The sequence below is a fragment of the Podarcis cretensis genome (assembly GCF_951804945.1).
Source record: "Podarcis cretensis genome assembly, chromosome: 7".
NCBI lineage: Eukaryota > Metazoa > Chordata > Lepidosauria > Squamata > Lacertidae > Podarcis > Podarcis cretensis.
The window spans coordinates 1,780,706-1,802,795 of record NC_137176.1 but is presented as its reverse complement, the minus strand read 5'-3'; the positions used below and the strand labels follow the sequence as shown (position 1 = coordinate 1,802,795).

Genomic DNA, 22,090 nt, shown 5'->3' with positions numbered 1-22,090 from the left:
GCTGGATCAAGGCGGGTCGGGGCTGCTGATTCTTCTAGATCTGTCAGCAGCTTTTGACATGGTCGATCACGAACGTCTGGACCACCGCCTTGCCGACGTGGGGATCCAGGGCACAGTCCTTCAATGGCTGCGCTTGTTTCTCTCTGGTCGGGGACAGAGGGTGGCGCTTGGGGGGGAATTGTCATCGCGCCACTCCTTGGTGTGTGGAGTACCTCAGGGTGCGATACTCTCCCCGATGCTTTTCAACATCTTTATGCGTCCCCTCGCCCAGCTTGTCCGGAGCTTTGGGCTGGGTTGCCATCAGTATGCCGATGACACCCAACTCTATCTGTTGATGGGTGGCCATCCTGACTCAGCCCCAGACACACTGACCAGATGTTTGGAAGCTGTGGCTGGATGGTTACGTGGGAGCCGGTTGAAGCTAAATCCTTCGAAGACAGAGGTCCTGTGGCTGGGATGGGACGATATGGGATTGGGGGGGCAACTCCCATCTCTTGCGGGGGCGCAATTAGTGCCAGCACCGTCCGTTAAGAGTTTGGGTGTAATCTTCGACACCTCCCTTTCCATGGAGGCGCAGATTGCAGCTATAACAAAGGCAGCATTTTTCCATCTCCGCCAAGCTAAGCAGTTGGCTCCTTACCTCTCTCGCCCTGACCTAGCCACTGTGATCCATGCGACGGTCACCTCCAGACTGGATTATTGTAACTCGCTCTACGTGGGGCTGCCCTTGAGACTGACCCAGAAACTCCAGCGGGTGCAGAATGCTGCAGCGAGACTCCTTACGGGGTCTTCGCTGCGAGATCACATTCACCCGGTGCTATACCAGCTGCACTGGCTCCCGGTGGAGTACAGGATCAGGTTTAAGGTGCTGGTTTTAACCTTTAAAGCCCTATACGGCCTAGGACCCTCGTACCTACGGGACCGCCTCTCCTGGTATGCCCCACAGAGAAACTTACGGTCTTCAAATAAAAACATCTTGAAGGTCCCAGGCCACAGAGAAGTTAGGCTGGCCTCAACTAGAGCCAGGGCTTTTTCGGCTGTGGCTCCGACCTGGTGGAACACTCTGTCACAAGAGACTAGGGCCCTGTGGGACTTGACATCTTTCCACAGGGCCTGCAAGACAGAGCTGTTCCGCCAGGCCTTTGGCCAGGGCACAGCCTGACTCCCTCCCTCGGCAATCTTCGCGGAGCTCTGGCCCAATGGTGGCCAGTGGCTTGAATTTAATTAATTTTATAATGAATGATTTTAGAGAGTTGTTTGTGCTGTACTTTTGTACTGTTTTATTGTTGTTAGCCGCCCTGAGCCCGGCTTCGGCTGGGGAGGGCGGGATATAAATAAAAAATTTTATTATTATTATTATTATTATTATTATTATTATTATTATTATTGATTTCTGATGGAATCCAAGGCTGTGGCTATGAGAGAAGCAAGACCCACTTTGGGTGTTGATGTTGTGAGCTCCTCCATCGTAGGTTGCACTATTGTGTAAATAAACCATATATCATAAAGACACCACAGTCTCTGCTGTCCCTCGTTCTGAAGAAAACCAAACATTTATAGTACAATTCATAATTGCAAACATAATTTGGGCATAATGCCACCAAACAGACCATTAGTCTATCTAGCCTGGTGCTGTCTTCGCTGGCTGAGGCCCCTCCACACGTCCGTTTGTCCTGTGATTTCAAGTGATTTCAAGTCATGGGTCTGAGGGGGTTTGCTTTTTGTTAAAACATGTATATGCAACCCTTCATCCTATTTGGATTTCAGAGTGATATACAGTGTAGATAAATACAATAAAACAGAATTCTTGGAAGCAAATGAAGATTTGCACAGATAAAAATGCCTAGTCAAATAAAAATGCCTTTGGCTGACACCAAAGAGATTATTGTGACACTGGTCTGAATAAGCACACACTCTCTACTGGGAGAAGGTATAATTATTCAAAATAATATATAAAGAGAGACACAGCAAGATAATGGATATGCAATATATGCCGCTGTTTGTTGGTGTTTTTTGCTGGTAAAATCAATTTAATCTTCTTGTTTTTGGAAATAATGTCCAATCCCATGTACTTCCACTACACTTGATTAAATAAAATTAAAATAAAATTAAAAATTCCATCATCCCAAAACACGTATGGTGCCTTCAAGGGACTCCTTCCTCCCTTATGGTGGAGCTACATATTACTCAAGACATGGAGCTGTTGCTGAAAATAGCATCCTTATGTCAAGCTCTCCTCCTTTCCCAGATAAGCTGCACATGTCAAGGTTTTGTTATCATTTCAGGTATCCCCCGGTCCCCACCAGCAGCAGTTATGATGTGGAGGGGGGGGGGGGGAAATGGTACCTTGCAGTGACATCACATGAATGATCTGCTATATTAGGAGGGAGAGAAATCACATTGAAATCCCCCCGCCATAGCAGCCTCATGTTTTGCATAATGTGAAATTCTGTCCTTTAGTGAGAGAAGCAAAGGACTTTGCTTCTAACAGGTTTCTGATGAATGAGAACCCCCTGCTCAGACTGGAGGTGTCTTCAGGACTACTCAGGATGTGGTGACAGAGACAGAGTGGGCAAAGATTTCCAGCCATATTGGAAGTGAGCATCCTGAAACAATGTCTTGATCAGTGTATGCCTATATCTGGGTCAGGGCTGATGTGGGGGGTTTCAAAGCACTTTTAGAGATACTCCCCCCACCCCCGCCAGCCAAGGACCCTCTCTCTGTGGGGGTAGCTTGGTGCTCATAGAAGCAGGGGATAACTGGAGATAAACAGGTGCTTTCTTCTTTTTAGAGGCACGTGAGGTCAGCTGTTAAGACACAGCAGAGGACAATAGGAGTTCTTTTGCCTTTCAGCCTTGCCTCCTGACCACCCAGTAGAGGAAAAATCCCTGCAGTTTCAGAGGTTTCGCACTGGAAAAAGTGGTGCGCAAACATTGTGTTTCCTGTGAGGTTACACATTGACTGAGAATGTTCAATTTGTTCACAGTAAATCACTCTCTCGTGTTGCTTTTAAAAAATGACTTTCTACCTCATTCTACACTCATTCAAGTTTAATTAATCTTCTAACAAGCTATCTGGGATTTAAATTTGGAGGAAGAAGAGCCCTATGCTTTTCACTGATGTTATGCTATAAAGCACTGTACATTGGTGATACTATAGAAGTACAGCTTTAAGGTCAAGACATGGAAACCTATACAAAAATCAGCACAAATGCTTCTTATGTTGGTTTACATGAAAGGCAATTTCCCTGGTTTTCATTCCACATAACAGATCATTAGTAGCTTTAGTATTTAAGCACTCCATGCAGATCTGACCAGAAATCAGATACTCAGTGAACTGGAAGTTCTGGACCAAATATAAAAAGCTAACAGAGAAGTCAGACCACTTGCACAAGTCCACTAGTGCAAACAGTTCACATGTTACATTTTAAATTGTGGTTAAGAAAATACCAGAAAGAAAATAGCAAAATATGGTAACAACTATCATAATACTCACATGTAACCATTTACATAAATGTAAATGGTTGGGTTTCCCCAATTGTGGGTAGTGTACAGATACTTTCAATACTTTTGGTTCTGCATTATTGTGGAAGAATGTGCCCATATCACACTGCAGTGGCATTTTTCATGAAAAACAGCATATAAATCTTTTAACATAGGAAAAATATGTAAATGCACACATACCATTCATTCACAAACAGGTGGCACTGTATGTGTACTTGGGACATTTACATTTTTAATACCCCAAAATCAATTCAGTTTTCTGTATGTGAACCCTGTGTTTTCTATATGTGAACCCTGTGTCCTCATGTATATGTATCTGTGATAAGTTATTTTGCATATGTGGAAGCATTATATGTGAGGGATCTATGAAAGTCTGTGTGCATATATAAGATATTGTGTGGGTGTTTTTTATGTGCTGGCAATTACTGAGCAGGAGGGGGTCCATTTGACACCCTATGCTGCATGTTTCACACCACATATGATTATTATTCCTCAGGAGAATTTTATCTGATTGCCATATAACCACCTCTGAAATCTCTTCGCTTTTTCAATGAAGCACAAAATAGGGCACTGCTGAAAACCCATTGCATTCCTATTCAGTATGGTAGACTGGCATTGAAAGTGTTTCTATCCTACAGACATTTTTTTAGCACTAAACAAAGAAAAATTAACCGGAATCTTGAGGACTTAAACCTGCAGTCTTATGCACATTTCATGAAATGTTCTGCAGAATGGGCCTGATCCAGCCCCAGGTAAACACTGCAAATGGCGGAGACTGTGTACTACTCACTCAGAATCGACAAAATTGATATTGCTTAAGTTTGGCTGGAACACTAACTAAGCAATTTTAGTGGGGGATCTGGTTAAAACCTCTCTGTGACTCTTTCCATCGCTCTAAGAAAGCAAAGGAAATGGGAAGTAGCACAAATACAACAAGAAGCTGCAATTTTTTTTTCTTTTACAGAATATAGTTCTCATTTCGGAGTGGGAAAATGAAACCTACATTTAAAAAAAAATAGGACAGGAACTTATGCAGCAAATAAATACAGTAAACATGAATGGAGACTTCTGTGAATAAATCCAGGCCCAAAGTTAGCTAGACTCTCTGCAGCTGTGTTCTTATCTGGCCGAAGGAAGTAGAAGAACAACAAAAGAGGCTAAGAAGCCCTGGCTGATGCATGGGAAAGCCATTGGCCGGCAATTGTGGCTGCCCTTCTGCTGAGCAAATAGTTCAAACTGTTCACTCCCATCTCCCATTCTCTCCCTGGGACATTGTTTGTGTCCTTGCATTTCATTCTGCAAGGAAGATTGCTCTCTGGGCCTATAAGCAAACAGTCCAGAAAAAGAGCCAACTAGCCGCCTCTTTTCCCTGGAGAACTAGCATTTTTAGTCCCAGCTCCAAGCTGTCAATGAGCTAGAGAGTTAATGTCAGTATCCTGAATTAATTGCTTTAAGCTGCAGCAGCCAAAATGTGTGCCACCAAATGTCCAGAAAATGTTTTTTAATAATGTTTCCTTTCATTTCTGTTTGGGGTTTCTGTTGTTGTTTTTGCTCCAAGCATACAGGCCCTCCCTCTCCACTCGAATTGCCTCCCCGACTATAGGTTACACTGGCTAAAAGCAAAGCACTTATGGTGAATTACAGTGAACGGCTCGCAAGGTATCATCAAATGGAGAGAGAAACACTTACGTGTTCTGGGCTTGCAGCTGCCGTTGTCATCCTATCAGATATTTCACATTAGAGCCTTGACTATAGGAAGAAGGTGATGGATGAGAGAGTTAGGTATAAACAACAGCATGTTTACATGTAAATATCTTTGAAAATTAACTTCCCAAAACGGTGTGGAAATTACAAAGGGAAAAAAGGCGTATGAATGGTAAATCAATTTATGTTTAAACATGCTATATTTTAAAGTGCTCCCCTGTGCGAATGGCCCTCTTTAAGAGAATGAAATAATAAACCAATTTATATACCAATAGAGAGCTGAGATCCTGAGTGCCGTTGTGTAAATTTTCCCCCTTGACTTTTCATTATCTACCTGTGCAAAATCAATCTATATGTATGGGATCAACATACAATTGGAGAGATAAAAGGCGAAATAAAATGTGCTTTGCATATCCCCAAGATAACAGGCACGGTTCCTCATTCTCCTTTGGTTTCCAGGCAGATGCTTCCCCCCCACACCTTTTTTTTTAAAAAAAAAATCAGGTTGTAAAGGTAAAGGAAAATGAGGGGACTCTGTGGTAAGTGTTTACTTCTTCCCCAGAAATATTGATTCTGTTAAATGAACTATGATTAATAAGTAACCAAGGAAATACCAGGTTAATTTTGCACATAATTTATTGTACTTCAGGAGAGTGAAAGGTATCTCGTATTTTAATTTTACAGGGTATGCTGCATGTGTTTTAAAGGAAATTTCTATAAAACACAAAGCAAGGGAATAAATCACTATTAAAAGAGCCCCATCTACTGCAACAAGAGAAGTTCGGCACATGCTTAAGTCACTACGCCTGAAATAGATTTGACATAAATCTGCACAAATATAAGATGGAGAACAAATATAAGATGGCTTGCCCATAGTACATGTAAAAAGGATCTAGGGGTCTTGATGGACCACAAGCTTAACATGTGTGATACAGCAGCAAAAAAAGCTAATACTATCAACAGAAGTCTAGTGTCTTGATCAATGGAAGTAATAGTACCACTCTATTCTGCCTTGATCAAACCACACCTGGAATACTGTGTCCAGTTCTGGGTACACAATTTAAGAAGGACATTGACAAGCTGGAGCGTGTACAGAGGAGGGCAACTAAGACGATCAAGGGTCTGGAAACCAAGCCTTATGAGGAACGGATGAGCGAGTTGGGTATGTTCCAACTAAACAACAGGAATAACTTTATGACAGTAAGAGCTGTTCGACAGTGGAATGACTTTTAAACAGAAATTGGATGGCCATCTGTCCTGGATGCTTTAGTTGAGATTCCTGCATTGCCGGGGGTTGGACTAGATGACCCTCCAGGGTCCCTTCCAGCTCTACAATTCTGTGATTCCATTCTGCTGGATTCTGTCCTCTGTTACCTACGCACTCACAGTGTTTTCAGAGGATGGGGAAACACCATAGGTCCATTGTGTTCAGGCTCCTAAATGTCTTGGCCACTTTTGAAGATCCATTGGGCATTGGGAACAGGAAACACTTATAATCAGTTCTCACTTTTATGTTCTTGTTTGGTAGTAGTTGTTGCGTAAAAGAGCATTCACAGATCGACCAGAAAGGGGTGAGTTAAGCTGCAAGGCAGCAAGCATGCAATGGCTAAAAGATACATCAGGAGGTGTATAAGCATTTGTGAACTATATCATTATTTGCCCCTTAGAGTGTGTATGAAAATAATTGAACGTGAATTAATTACCTAGTTAACACTCTAGAGTGTGTTTTTAACACGCCCCTTCTTACGGCTGAGGGAAAGCGGGTTCCTCTGGTGCACAGTTCCACAGCACTGAGGTCTGCATCTAGATATGAAGCCTCAAAGTGGAGTCAGTCATCTTGGTCCTTCCCACTCACACACCATCTTCCCTCTCAGCAGGACAGCATTTCAGAAAGACATGTGCAGCTGGTGGCTCCAGTATTGCAATGTACTCTGGCAATACTGTATAACAATACTACATCACTGCTGGGATGAATGAATCAGGCGTAGTACAATCAGAGTGGTTAAAGCATGTTAAAAGAGAGAGAGAGACCTTTCAGTAAAGAGGTAGGAATTGTTACATTTGTGTTAAGATGCAAAGGTGTCTCACTTATGCATGTAGCCAAAGCTCCACACTCGTGCACCTAAAAATATTAGGAGACACAAACTCACACAGGAGATTATAAATATTTCAATAAAATAAATAATATAAAATAGAGTTGTGCCATTTATTAAGCTCCACAAGCCAAAAGTTGCCCCCACATAGTTTGAAGTCTGCAAATCTTTCCATTTAATTCTAATGGGCCTGAGATCTTTATTTTCAGTGGTTTCAGATTCCTCCTACACTGGGCTTTAAAACTAGAACACTACATGCATCACCCAGTACTTGAGCATTTGTGAAACTCCTTCCATCTTTCTTATTTGCTTCTTTAGTCTGCAAACCCACTTTGTGTCAGTCTGGGGTGTGTGGATTGGCTCCCTGCAAACTTCCATCAGCCATCATCACTTCTTGGGCTTGCAGTTTCTCATTCCACCTGCTGAATGTGTGGGTGCAACTACAAAAATCTCGGAAGTGGGACATGGTTGGGAATGACTGAGCCAGCCTCACTGCCATCACTTGGCAACATCAGTCTTCATTTGGGTCCTATTGATGCACCAACTCCAGGATGGGCCAGCTGTTTGCCTGCCCACTTACCTTCTGACCGGGCCGACATGAATGATGGGGCTGCAGGCATAGTAATTTCTCCACCAGTCCGCCATGCCCCACCACTGCAAGGCCAGGGCTTGGATTGTCCTGTTTCCTACTGAGGGTGGAATCCAACATAGTGCTAAGGCAATCATTCTATCAGCTCAAGGATTTCTGCTTGCACAGCTAAATGTTCTTCCCTTCTCCTCCTGCTGTGCAGCCCCTAAATCTGTTCTGGTTGTTCCCCCAACCCGCTGAAGAAGAACTGGTGGTTTGGGGTGCATGTGCAGGTTTGGGGGGGGGAGAGAGACAAGGGAAGGTCCCTTTGCACAGCTAGAAATCTTTGCTCTGAGGGAGCAGGTTAATAAAAGACCACCCTTAATTTGTCCATCAACATATGCTCTCTGGACTGGAATGAGAGGCGACACTCAAGTACAAAAATACAACAGTTAAAAATACAAAGACAATAAAATGCAGCATAAGAACTTCCATTTCTAGTGAAGGGGTAAATAAAAGAAGCCAGCAGCTTGGATTATAGAATAAAACACAATGGGTGGCATGTTTGGTCTGCACAAGCATTTCAGCTTGCCAAGTGTAAAGATTTCCCCTCTCCTCCCTGTGCGCTTTTTGTGGGTTTCTCCTGACCCCGTGAGCCAATTTGGGTGGGACATGGAGAAGGAGAGGGGAGAGCTCCATTGCACTAGCAGAAGTCCTTGGGCAGGGCTTCCATTGGCAGGACATGTCACGGGAACCCAGTGGAAACTCTGAGAAAGAAGTTGTGTAAAAGTGCTGGGTGAATAAGGTATTTTCTGAAAAGTCCATGGAGGAGAGCCTCATGGGGGAGGGGGCTATGCAATGGCCAGGATGGCACCACGGAGAGGGCCTCTCCCTAGTGTCTTCCTGCCACTGTGGGGCAGACAGATCAGGGCTTCTGAAGAGAAAGTATGGGTAAGCATATGTGGGAGAAGGCACCCTTTCAAGTAACCTAATCCTAAAATGGAAAGGGGCTTCAAGATTGAAACAACAGCACTTTAAACTGAGCCTGAAAACAGATTGGGAGCCAGCACAGCTGATAAATCAGTGGCGTATTATAATACGAGGTCTCAGTCTGCAAACTTTGTGGCTCCGTTTTGAACCAACTTGTGGTTTTCAGACTGCTTTGAAAGGCAGCCCAACATAAAACACATTGCAATAGTCTCAGCAAGGGATTGCCAGAGCATGGGTGACTATGGCCAAGCTATCTCCATCCAGATATGATTGCAGCTGGCGTGCAGCTAATAGAAGGCATTTCAAGCCATGATGCTTCTGCTGGAAGACCTACTGCCCTGACAATGGACTCAGTGGGCAAAACCCCGACAGAGTAATCTGGTTATCTTGTGAAGCAACATACACAAGGAGTCTCAGGTGTATTAAGGAAGAAGCTTTCATGGGCTACAGCTCAGCATCTGGTGAGGTGGGCTCTAGTCCACAAAAGCTTCTGCCAAAATAAATCCAGATGAAGTTGTGCTGGCCCAATTGTGTGTGCCCTCCACAGCCTGGGATGCACACATGCATTTATTCATTCATGAAATTCATCTCCCACCCTTCCTCCCAAGGGAGCCCAGGGCAACATGGAGCCTTGTCAGACAATTGGCACTTGTGCTGGTGGAGAAGTGGGCAGAATCCACAGCTAGGCAAATGACTGCTGGTTTTCTGCTTGGGGAAATATGAGTGCAGCCGGAGCATCTGGGTGGGGATTTGGGGTGAACTACGCAGGCAAAACCAGTTTGCATATAAAGTTCCTTTTCCAACAAGGGATAAGCATGTCAAAAGCCTGCCTCACATGATCTGAAACTCAGGCAAACATTTTTACTTTCTATTGTTTTTTTACTGAGAGACTTACATGGGGGATGTACTTCTCGTCTTCCCCTGATATCAGGTGAATTGAAAAGTGTCAGACTTTGCTCATTGTTCTATTCATGTCTATTTAGAAGGCAGACCTGTTTATAAATTTAATGATGAGAAGCTGAGGCTGGAGAATTTTGAACTACACCATCTCAGTCTGCAAGTGAAGGTCACATTTCTGAATGCTTCTTCCCTCTGTAAAATGCCTCTTGCCTTGACCAGCACACCAAGGAGACACCTAGACTAAGCCCTGCCTCCTAATTTTCTACATGCAGCAAGGTTTCATTTTTAAAAGTTCAGCTCTGTATCTGTGGTCTGAAGTGGAATACTCCAGAATTCAACTACCTTATTCTGTATAAACGGTGGATATGGCTCTACGAGTAAATGGGCATAGAATCGCAGCTTCAAAGGTCAAACCCTGCACTTTTAGATTCTCTACATAAAATAAAGGTTACCTAGAGACTCTCCTTCAATACCTGCCCCCCAAGCAGCCACCTGCCACATTATGGATCGGATGAAATTTTTAAACCCGTTTTCAAGAGCTGGCCCATTTTAGATGTTTCTTAAAATCTTATGCATCCTGCCTAAATGACAGTGACTGAAAATCACCATGCCTTTATTGTAGTGCAGACCTGATTAAATTCATTCCTTTATTTATTTGAACTATTTATAGAATTCATTTAAGGGTTCAAACCTGTCTTTAAATTGTTGTATTGAAAGGTTACATAAATTGGGGCAAGGGAGGGAAAGATAATTAGTTCTGGAATGGAAGGAGTTTTGCAGCTTCACAAATCAGACTGACGGGTTTGTACCATTTGAGAAATATTCCCATTCCAATCCAAAGCCTCAAAGGCAATAAACACAATATTCTCCTTCCATTCTACATCCTCTTTTGTGGTTATTTCTTCACATGATCATGTGTATCACTACTGTGCAATTATGATCCTACTGTTATGATCAAGCCTTCAGTTTTGTGATTTCAGAGTTGACACCCTAAAAATAAAAAGCCTAATCCAGCGCTGCAATTTAACTTTTGGAAATGTGGCATTATCACTTGTCCAAAGTGCTATAACAAGGGTTTGGGTTTTTTTGTTTAGGTTCTTTTTTGGCAGTAATTCAAAGCTGAGAAGCTTTCAATGTGAAATATTATTCCCAAAAAATCAAACTGGAACGCTTTAGACTTGATTGCATCCCTTTGTTTGTTTGATTTTGGCTGCTCCCAGTTAAGTCCTGACAAACCCCAAATGCTTGCATGTCAGATTTCAAATGCTGCCAGTTACATACAACTAGTGTATATTAACTATTAGATCTGGTCAAAATACTACATATCATATCAGGTATGGAATGTAGTTAGATGCTTGGTGCTATTGCATGTCAGCTACCAAATACGGGCAAGTGCTAAATAGGTAGTTAATGACGAGGCTGGAGATTTTTGAACTGCACCATCTCTAGGGTCATGGTGGTTTAAGGGCCTGACTCTGCAGAATGTCAATCAATGAGTTGTAGTTTCTTTTACCATTTACTTGCAACAGAGAAGATTACACTCTCGTGGTTTTGCTTGTTTGCCCAATTCAGCTGAGTGGATGCGATCCTCTTCCTCTGTCAACCCAGCTACCAAAGCAGAATCAAATGCATCTTATCTGCTGTTAACTCAGGCTGTGTTTGCAATATCTGGAGCCACACGTCCAAGACATGGGTGGGAGAATCAAGATACAGCAGCTGGGATTGCAGCCCAGAGATACAGCTCAATCCTGTCCTCAGCTATAAACTGTAAGTTGCAGGAGGGGCAAGTTGTTCTGTAGCCAACAGTGGGAAAGCCCTGGATGACTGCAGCCCATAATGCCTTCTTCGCGCAGGGCTCGGCCACACTTTCTCCTGGTTCGTTCCATAATTTCTAGGCACAGGTTCAATAAGTTTTCTTTTGTCCCACCACTTTCCCCAGGAAAACCCACTCCTTACTGCTGAAACAGAACATACGTCAATCCTCAAAAACCTGATGGTCATTTGTTCCAATTCAGCAGTAAACAGCAGGCTTTTCCTGGGGAAAGTGGCAGGACAAAAGAAAAACAAAAGAAATACCTGTGCCTGGAAATCATGAAATAACCAAACAAACAAACAAACAAATTATTATTATTATTATTATTATTATTATTATTATTATTATTATTATATAGAAGTGTGGGTGAGCCCTCAGTATACATTTTTTAACACTTTCCCAGTTTATTTAATTGTATTGTGATCCCAGTCCGGAAGTCTTGTGATTCAGTATTGGGGTGTGGGATCTGTAACAATCAAAACCTTGGACTGCCTGATCCCTTACATCCCTGCCCGATCTCGTAAGATTTTTAGGGGAATCTCTGTTGGTGGTCTGCCATGCGTCAGAGGCATGCCATGCGGGCCTGAGATTAGACAGGCCCCCTCTTTGCTGAACTTCAGGCACATGGCAAATATTTCAGCAGGCATTTTCAGACAGTATTTGGGTTCCTCTTTAGTTTTATGAAAAAAAATAATCATTGTTTTATTCTCTGTATGGTTTATTTTTATGTACTCCACTTAGAAATGCTAAGTGGTCTATAAATGCCTTAGCTAAAAAAATAAACTGTTTTCCACAAAATTGCAGTTCCTAGGGCTTAGGTGGGAGCCAGCTGGTCTCAGACCAAAATCTGTGTCATAAGAGCTTGAATTTCTACCAAGAATTTTCAGCACCTTCAGAAAAACCACAATTTTCACTATTCTTGAAAAGGTGTCTGTGACAGTTACACTGGTTTCAAATGAGTTTTACAATGTAAGGTCTTACTCTTAAATGAGAAGAGGGCAATTTGTTAGTGAAGCTATAACAAATGCTAACCCTGCTTGTTGGTTTTTCAGTATTTGCATCCCACCTTTAAAACAAACAAGCAAAGAAGTAAATAAATAAGCACACAGATGAACTGAGCCACTGAGCAGGATTTATGCCTCCACAAGCACAGCCCAAGTCTGCAAGGGCACGTGCTGACAAGAAGGTCAGGCGAAAATGGGACACTTTGGATTAAGCAGCAGGTTCCAAAGTCAAATGGCCGATACCCCCTTCTCAAAGAGATGAAATAACACCGGCTTGCTGGGCATATAATTCAAACCAGGAAGATACCCCAATCAGCACCTTGTTTTAAAATGGGGGAGGAATGTGCCGATACAAATGTAGGGCTATGCACTGCGGCATCCCCTCAATAGTGTAACAGGGTGGCAAATATGTGAACTTCCCTGTGATCATCAGATGAAGGGCAGAATATAAATGTAATTGATTGATTGATTGATTGATTGATTGATTGATTGATTGATAACTTGCCAGGGCTGCAGGCCTTGAAGTTCCCTTCCTTCTTTAACCACAAGCATTGAACGCCACTCTTTCCCCCTCTCTGGCCATGCGTCTTGAGGAAACATGTCATCATAATATTATATAATACAGAGTAGTACCTTGGAGCAAGTACAGAGTGCCTGTCCTTCACACTCGTAACAGAGGAGCAAAGCTTCCTTTCAGAGGTAGCAAGGCTCCCAAGAGGTCCTGTAACATCTCTCTTATTTAAAATGGAAAACTCCACTTGGTAGCCTTCTGCAAACACTGCCCAGATATTACAACTTCGGTTGCTGCTCTCATAGCACTGCTAAACATCATGTTGTTGCTCCATACCACAAGACTTGCCAGGGAAGCCATGGACCCCAGGCAACTCACCTCTGTGGAACAGCCCCTCTCTGACATGACTGAAATCAATTTATTTATTTAACAATATAAAAACACAATACATACCATAAAGGTAAAGAAACCCCTGACCATTAGGTCCAGTCGTGACCGACTCTGGGGTTGTGGCGCTCATCTCGCTTTACTGGCCGAGGGAGCCAGCGTACAGCTTCCGGGTCATGTGGCCAGCATGACTAAGCCGCTTCTGGCGAAGCAGAGCAGCGCACGGAAACACCATTTACCTTCCCGATGGAGCAGTACCTGTTTATCTACTTGCACTTTGACGTGCTTTCGAACTGCTAGGTTGGCAGGAGCAAGGACAGAGCTCACCCCATCGCGGGGATTCAAACCGCCAACCTTCCAATTGGCAAGTCCTAGGCTCTGTGGTTTAACCCACAGCGCCACCCGCGTCCCTCAATACATCCCATAGTAACAAACAAAAACAATACCACGGCGCGGGGGGGGGAGCAGAGTTTAAATGGCTCCGGATGACAATACATCAAAGATCACTTCCTCCATGAAAGGCCCAGCGGGTGGCAAGAGGAGATTAGGACCTTTGCTGCATTGGCTCCCTGTTTGTGGTATGCTCTCCCCAGAGAGGCTTGCCTGGCAGTCTCGGAGCAACATGCTGCAGCCCCCAGAACCGAGAACAGGCATAGGCGTGGCTGGCGCGCAACCCGGGGGCGGGGCGTGTCGCCTGTGGGGGCAGTCATGGTGGCACCTTTCCCCAAATGGTTCCCAGTGCAGGTCGCTGCCCCTTCGTACGCCAGTGTTGCCTGGCACCTTTGTTACACAACTTTCAGCTAAATAAATAATCTATGACCTTTATCGTTGTTGTTGTTGAAATTTGTATCCAGCCCTTCATCCATAGATCTCAGGGCAGTTCACGGCATAAATATACAAGATAAAAACATAAAATATATAGTAAGAACAAGAACAAAACAATAACACCCCCCAAAAAACCATCCTACAAACACATTTAAAGGGTATAAGATGTTAATCAGCCCAAGGCCTGGCTGAAGTGGAACATTTTTACCTGGTGCCTAAAGGTATACAATGAAGGCGTCAGCTGAACCTCTCGGGATTGTAGAATGAAGTGAGAATTTGCATGCTTTAAAGCTTTGAGGTGGGGACCACCATGGGAGGGGAAAGAGGAAGTACAAGGTCTGGCTTACCTGGTAAACCCATGCCTAGGGTGTAACTACTTTCCCATTTCTGGGAATCTACTTCAGGCTACTGATACACACACACACACACCCCTGCACATAAAAATTAGCACTCCATGAATGGGCTTTGGCTTACTTGCTAGTTCTCTAAACAGAGCTGGGGGTTTTTATGGAGGAGTATTTATTTGTGTGAGACCTACCTGTAGTAAAAAAAAAGTAAAGGTAAAGGACCCCTGGGTGGTTAAGTCCAGTCAAAGGCCACTATAGAGTTGCGACGCTCATCTCGCTTTCAGGCTGAGGGAAACACCGTTTGTCCACAGAAAGCTTTTTGGGTCATGTGGCCAGCAGGACTAAACTGCTTCTGGTGCAACGGGACATCATGACGGAAACCAGAGTGCATGGAAACGCTGTTTACCTTCCTGTCACAGCAGTACCTATTTATCTACTTGTACTGGTGTGCTTTTGAACTGCTAGGTTGGCAGAAGCTGGGACAGAGCAACGGGAGCTCACTCCATCGTGGGGATTTGAACTGCTGACCTTCTGATCCGCAAGCCCTAGGCTCTGTGGTTTAGACCACAGCACCACCCACAACCCCTTCTACCTATAGTATGAAGTGATGACCCAGCAAAACCACAGTAAGAACTAGGCCTAAGCTGAACCTTTCTCCCCAGCCTGCATTCCACAAAACCTCTCTGGAGAAGCACTATAACCATGTGATGCTGCCTGAAAAGGGATCTCGCTGCTTGAATTCAACCATGCAGCCTGATTCCATTGACCATGTATAGCCCCCTGTGCCCTGGTCTCTGGGCAAATCAAGTCTCACACTAAAAAGAGATGCAAAGGGACTGCATAGAAAGGGAGGGGCATGAAGGCAGTGCTGATCCTGGTGGCCTATTTGAAAATGATTGGGGTGCTGTAGCTCACTTGATAATGGAAAGCACTTTTATATTCCATTTTTATTTTTTAAACTCTGATGGTTTGCCATAGTGAAACTCCTGAAGCAGCTATCCTAGGCGTAGCTTATTTCAAAATAAAGGACTCGAGCAGTTTCTTGCTAGCCTGGTGCATCTTAAGGGGAATTCAGAGACTGTATTTTACCATAACAAACTTCAGACATGGACAAAAGGCACAGAAGGCATGGAAAAAAGACCATCTCCAGCAGACCATCTACAACCAGGTAAGATTTATTGCAAAGAGCACTGTCCTCTCAGGTCTTCCTGCACCTTAAGCAAGAAAACACACTAAGGAACACTTTAGCACAGATTAGGGAGGCCTTAATTGCTTTTGCTTTGTAAAATTTAAGCACCTGGGTAGACAAGGAGGTTTCCATTTTAAAATTAAATAAAGTAAACCTGGCAAGACTGAAATCACACCACCCCTAGAGTAGACCATAAACCTGCTACACTAAAGGCACACCCCTAGACATATTTACTAGGATGCACGTCCCCTTGGATTCAGTGGGGCTCCCCCTCCCGCGCCCCAAAGAAGTCTGCATAGGATTGCAGCTTTAAACAGGTATTGTCTTTCTTTGCTTTTTCTAAAAAAAAAAATCAGGGATCGAAGTGTCTGCGTGAAAACTATTTAAGCCCGTGCTTAAGTTTTCGCTCGTGTCATCCTTGGTGGAGCACGTTCGCGGATGTCAAGTCAGTTACTAATGAGCTAAACAATTGCGCCTAGCAATTAGCCTCCCGGTAATTAAATCGCGTTTATGGGATTAACGCCCCGCGGTTCGAAACAAAGCCGAGACATGATAGGGAAATGCGTGCGTCCCGAAGCCTCGGCTGGATCCGAATCGCCTCTTGTTTGCTTTGAAATCAGACAAAGGATGCGGACAAGAATGTCAATTTCCCGAGACGCCTCTCCTTTAAATGCCGCGCCGTTTCCAGCGAGGCCAAGCGCCGCTTTCGCCTCCTTCTCCTGCCACCAGATACCAGAGGCGACGGGGGGCAAGAAACCGGGAGATCTCTGTTTTGCAGGCTACTTATTACTTCTTCTGGCTGATAAAAACTTCTCCTTTCCACTAATTTCACGGCGGGGACCGCGAGGGAGGCTGCGGGGGGAGGAGGGGGCAAGAAATGTCAACACAGAACTTCCCGGGAAGACGCGAAAGTTGATTCAAACGGAAAACGAGGAAGTTGGGATTGTGAGAAAGAAAACGGTTCCGCTGTAGGAGGAAGAGCGATAAGGAAAGGAGAATTAATAGCGGCTGCTTCTCCGGGGAGACAGAGCTTCTTTCCGATGGACTTCTTGCCCAGTATCTCCAACGATCTCCGCTAGGATGGAAGCAATCATTTAAAGCAAACGACTCTTCTGGCTGAGAAATGAAGGGTACGATCCAGCCATGGCTGAGCATTCTCAATTGCCGAGGCGTTCAGTGGAAGAGAGAAACAAGCGTCTCCGTGCCTCCCACCGAAATCCGCTGAGACGCGCAGCCCGATCCTATGCGTGTCTCTTCAAGCAAATCTCGCCGGATTCCACGCAGGTCGCTCCCAAGTTAGGGTGACAGGACGTGGAAAGTGTTGACTTGCGCCCCAAAAGGCATTGCGATTAAAACACCATAGAACTCTGATAACAAAATGGTGCGGAAATCTAGACGTCATTAAACCGTTCTCAATTCAGCCGAGATGTTAGGTTTCGTTGTGAACTTTGAGCGCTGTGGACTCGGATCTGTCTGAATCCCTCCCAGGCCCGTGTCAAAGGAGAGCCCAAGCTTCCATAAGAGATGCCTGGATCGGGAAACAGCAGGCCGGGAGGAGGGCTTTGGCACTTCCTCGCCCTTTCCCAGCGCAGGTCACGAAGACAGATGGAGCCAAAGCGTGGTTACTGGGTTGCACAGCGCGAGCGCTGCAGAATGCGGATTCATTGACCTCTGCACACCTGGGCCTTTACCCGCGCGGCCTTGGCTCGTCATTGAATTGCGGGGCTGGTTTTCAAAAAGGGAATTTGGAGGATAGGTTTATGGTCAGTTACAAGTCACAGTGGTGAGTAGAGGGATCCTGCCACAGGCAGAGGCAGAGCCATACGGAGGCAAATGGCAGGCTTGCCCGCTCATGGGGGGCATCTGATGAGCCCCCGTTGGAAGAGCCAGCAAAGCCACCCCTCTTCTGCTCCGAGGGTTAAAGGAGGAATAAAGGACGGCCTTCCTTCCCCCGGCCTTCCAACACCTTCGTCTGAGTGCATTCTAATCCGCGTGGAAGACTGATTCACACAACTCGGAGTGGGCATAAAACCGATTAATTACATCGCAGGAAGAGAGAAATCACCTCCTAAATGCCTCTTCCTGGGGCAACATTATGCGTGTAGAGCAGTCTTCCTTTAAAACAGGGGTGTCAAACTCAAATTCATCGGGGGCCGCGGCGCCGCTAGAGGGCGGACGTTCTCTGGCTTGTAGGCTGCCGCGCATGCGCTGAAGAGGCGACTTTCTTGTGTAAAAAAAAAAACAAGAATAAAAGGTGAAGGCTGGCGGCCGGCGGCGGCTACACGGGCCACATGACGAGGTCTGGCGGGCCGGATTCAGCCTGCAGGCCTTGTGTTTAACACCCGTGCTTTAAAACTATATTAAGGCAATACCTTAATGGCTATGTCAGCTATGTCAGCCCTCTTTGATAGGGCTCTCCAAGGCTTAGTAGCTGGAGACGTGTGTGGAATAAAGGGCAGGTCTGTAACAGTTTGCCAGTCCACTGACAGTCAACTGATGTCCTTCAGCCATGTGGTCCCCACTGCCAACACAGAGCTTAAGGTCCACAAGATTATGAAAAGCCTCATCCTGCAAAGCAACTACAGATGAGGCAGTCAACCTCAACGTCGAACCTTACATGATGGAATGTCTCCTTCCCTGGCAGATGCATCGCTAGTATATCTGGTCAGAAGTCTCCCTGACATGCTTATTTTCTACCTACAGGGAGTCGCTTTCCAACACAAGTGCCTCACCTGCAGTCTGAAGTGGTATAGCCCTGGCGGGGGTTGCCAACACCCTCCCACCCCCAATCTCCTAGTTGTGAGAACAGGGAGATAAAATCCAACCTGTAGAAGTAAATCTAAAAGATTAACACTGTGGCTCAATCTAATTTGACAAGCAAATTGAATTAAAGTGGACTGTGATTCACTGTCGCCAGTTAACAGGCTTGGGATGGCAAGAGAATTGTTGCTCTCCGGAGGGCAGTGAAGAAAAATCAGGAAGAACCTAATGAGGAGAAAGACACCATAGAAGAACTTCTTCATCTAGGCGATTCCCCACCCCCTTTTCCTGTGTAGTATTACTATTTCCAGAATATTCATACCCTACGAGATACTTAAAATTCCTTATTCATTTAAACATGAAAGGGATCTTCTTATTCCAGATGCCAGAATATCTCCCATTTGTTGTAATTTCATCAGGAGATCCTAAAACAGTTGTATACCATCCTTCATTGTTTGGGAGATAGCAAGGTGGTATGCAATCAATAATCATAATAAAAATCAATAATAAAACAATTAACTACAGCCTCCTTGATAGCTGTAAATCAATAATAAAACAATAACCACAGCCAATCAAAACCAGCCTAGAACAAAAGAAGGTGCCTGCATCAAGGAAAACTGGTGCTGGAGGGATTAAGTGGGCATTATTAGACTAATACCCCCACTTTCTTCTATGGAGCTTAAGGTGGCATGCATGGTTATCTCTTCACCAGTTTATCCTCACCACAACCCTGTGAAGAAGGTTAAGCTGAGAGTCAGTGACTGGTCTATGTAACCCAGTAGACTTTTAATGTCTGGATGCGGACCCCATCTTGCGATTACATGGCAGCTGTTGAAGGGGTGGTCCTAAACTGGGGTGCCATGCCTGAAAAAGCATCCTCTTTTGTTGTGGGGCACTGTTTCCTTTCTGATAAAGGAGGTACCCAAAGCAAAGCTGCAACAGAAGATCTCAAAAGCGTGTCAGACAAACCAGAAGAAACATGCAGCTCCAACCTATACAAGGCCCTTTTTGTTCAATGCAGCTTATTTCAAAGTGTGGGTAGGATTGCAGCTGTAGGAAAAGGAGCTGTTACTCCTTTCCACCAATGGTACTCACTGAGCATTGGGCTACCTTGGAGACAGCATGAGACTCTTAATCTCAGGGTTGGGGGTTCAAGCCCCATGTTGGACAAAACAGCCCTGCATTACAGGGAGTTGGACTAGATGACATTCACAGTCCTTTTCAACTCTACAATTCTGTGAAAGGCTCCTTCCACCCCGTTACTGATTAGAGAAAATGATTTCAGAACATCGTCTAGCTATTTCCCAGCCTTATATTACAGATTAGAGTGAAAAAACAATAGTAACGAGCTGTTAACTTCTCCTGGGTGAACATGGTTTTCAACTATGAGATTTGAATTGTGGTTGATCCTCTTTTTGAACAGAAAGTGGAAAAGAACCATTTGTTTTATTAATCATTACATTTATATCCCATCCTTTTCTCTATGGAGCTCAAGATGGCATACATGATTCTCACCATCCTCTTTGAACACCCACAACAACCAGCATGAGAGGTAGATTAGGCTGGGAGGCAGTGACTGGCCCAAGGTCACCCCATGAGCTTCATGGTCGAGTAAGGATTTGAACTCTGGTCTCACAGGTCTCCAGCATTCTAACCACTACATTACAAACATCTGCAATGCAAATAGACATTCTGGGGATTATTTTCCCCATTTTCATTATAAACCATATTATGTGATGGCAGTGCACATGTTTGCTCAATAAGATTTATAGACCACAAAATATGTTGGTATTGAGCTTTGTGTGAGAATACACGTTTGTTTCCAGCATGGAACATTTGGGCCACCATCCAACTCTGTAATATTATACACAGTAAGTCCAATTGGGAATGAAGTCGAAGCAGACTTAGGGTTCCATTGTTAGTTGCTCTCTTTTCTCTCACGTGCTTAATGGAAGATGTACACTCATGAGAAACTTCAACACACAGGTGCAAAAATAATGTTGGAGGGCATGTCAGGTGTTAATTCACCCTACGGTGGAGGAGCTGTCTCTGTGGTCCATCGGAGGTGCTTGGACTGCAGCTCCCAAGATCCTGAACCCTGGCCACTGGAGCTAAGGGATGCTGGAGTCTGACAATCTCTGGAGGACCATGTTAGCTATTCCTCACTAAGGGCAGGGCCGGCCCAACCATGAGGCAGGGTGAGGCAACCACCTCAGGCAGCAGGATCCACAGGGACAATAGTTCCCACTGAATATCATAGAATCATAGAATTGTAAAGCTGGAAGGGACTCTGAGGATCTTCTAGTCTAACACCCGGCAATGCAGTTGTCCCATAAGGGGATTGAACATGCAACCTTGGCATTATTGCCACCGTGCTCTAACCAACTGAGCTATCTTCATTCTCCCTTTGTTCGATGTGATCTTCATTCCATCTTTCTTCTCTGGAGGAGAGGCACCATTTGGTGGTTCACCACAGCTGCCAAAATGTCTTGAGTAGGCCCTGCCTAAGGGATTGGCCTGGAGGCTTTTGGGAGCAAATGCCCTGGAGATATTGGCAGCCTGTAAGTGAGCTAACATTTTTAGAAACATCACTCAGGCCCCCAGCCCAACCCTTGCTGGCCGCTCTCCCAAGGGAGACTATAAAGGAGGCAGCTCCGCTTTTTAAGAAATTTAGATCCTGTGCACACTTATTAGGGGTGGGTGTGGGTGTGCGTTTCTTTTGCAAACCATGGAAGTTAACTGGTTATTTGCAAGTAACTTCCTTATGACTGCTGATCTCAACTACCTGTTTCTCGATAGACTTCCAGAACTTGGCTTATGGTCACAATGAGCAAGAGGTTAAAAGTCTGTCCAAGGGAGTTAAATTAGCTTCGTTTGACCTGGATCATCCCATGCTTAGTTTTAAATAGACTTTTCAGAGCTACCATTTAACATTTAACTTACTCTTGGGGACGGCGCTTCTCAAACCTCATGAGCAAAATGTCAACGTTATGTTTCCTTTCTCGCGAGAGCTCCCCTCTAACTGGGTCCTCCCTCTGCGGCTTCAATTGGATTTGCATTTGTTAAAAGAAATGGTTAACATTCAATTTCATGCTTGATTTCTACTGTAAATACTGAGCCCCATCTTCGCTCCCCCTCCGTGCTCACTGGGCCTGAACAAGCCGAAAAATGCTTTTCGGAAAATCACGTTTCGGAGTCTGCAAACGCTGCTATCAGCAGACTCCACCTGAAAAATAGTTTTGCAAGACGGAGCACATCCCCAAAGACATAGTCCTCCTCTCGAGCGTAGCTGCGCGCGGCACTTCTGCGCAAAGCACTTGGCCGGCGGGGGGGGGGGGAGGGGGAGGGTCGGGATCGCTCTTTTTAACCCTTCGGTAGTCTACGGCTGGGATTGAGTCCGGTCCAACCAGTGGCTGCAAATAAACCTGGATCTCTCCCTCTTGCCAGCGCTTGTCTACGAAAAACTGAGATTTTAAGGTTGAGTTTGCTTGGAAGG

General features: G+C 44.8%; 1 protein-coding gene and 1 long non-coding RNA gene across 4 annotated transcripts in view; one reads left to right on the top strand and one right to left on the bottom strand.

Annotated features, from left to right (window-relative positions):
• ATPSCKMT (ATP synthase c subunit lysine N-methyltransferase) overlaps positions 1 to 22,090 on the top strand; it is a 216,449-nt gene that overhangs the window by 14,197 nt on the left and 180,162 nt on the right. The gene's annotated exons all lie outside the window — the stretch shown is intronic.
• LOC307220061 overlaps positions 1 to 22,090 on the bottom strand; it is a 44,268-nt gene that overhangs the window by 10,241 nt on the left and 11,937 nt on the right. Inside the window, exons 1-2 of one of the 2 annotated variants that reach the window (XR_013840673.1) lie at positions 6,911 to 7,340; positions 5,193 to 5,252 (exon numbers count right to left, since the gene is read on the bottom strand). This is a non-coding gene — a long non-coding RNA (uncharacterized lncRNA). Of the gene's footprint in view, positions 1 to 5,192; positions 5,253 to 6,910; positions 7,341 to 22,090 lie in introns of those variants that run through there. The other variant, XR_013840672.1, reaches the window with a different exon arrangement.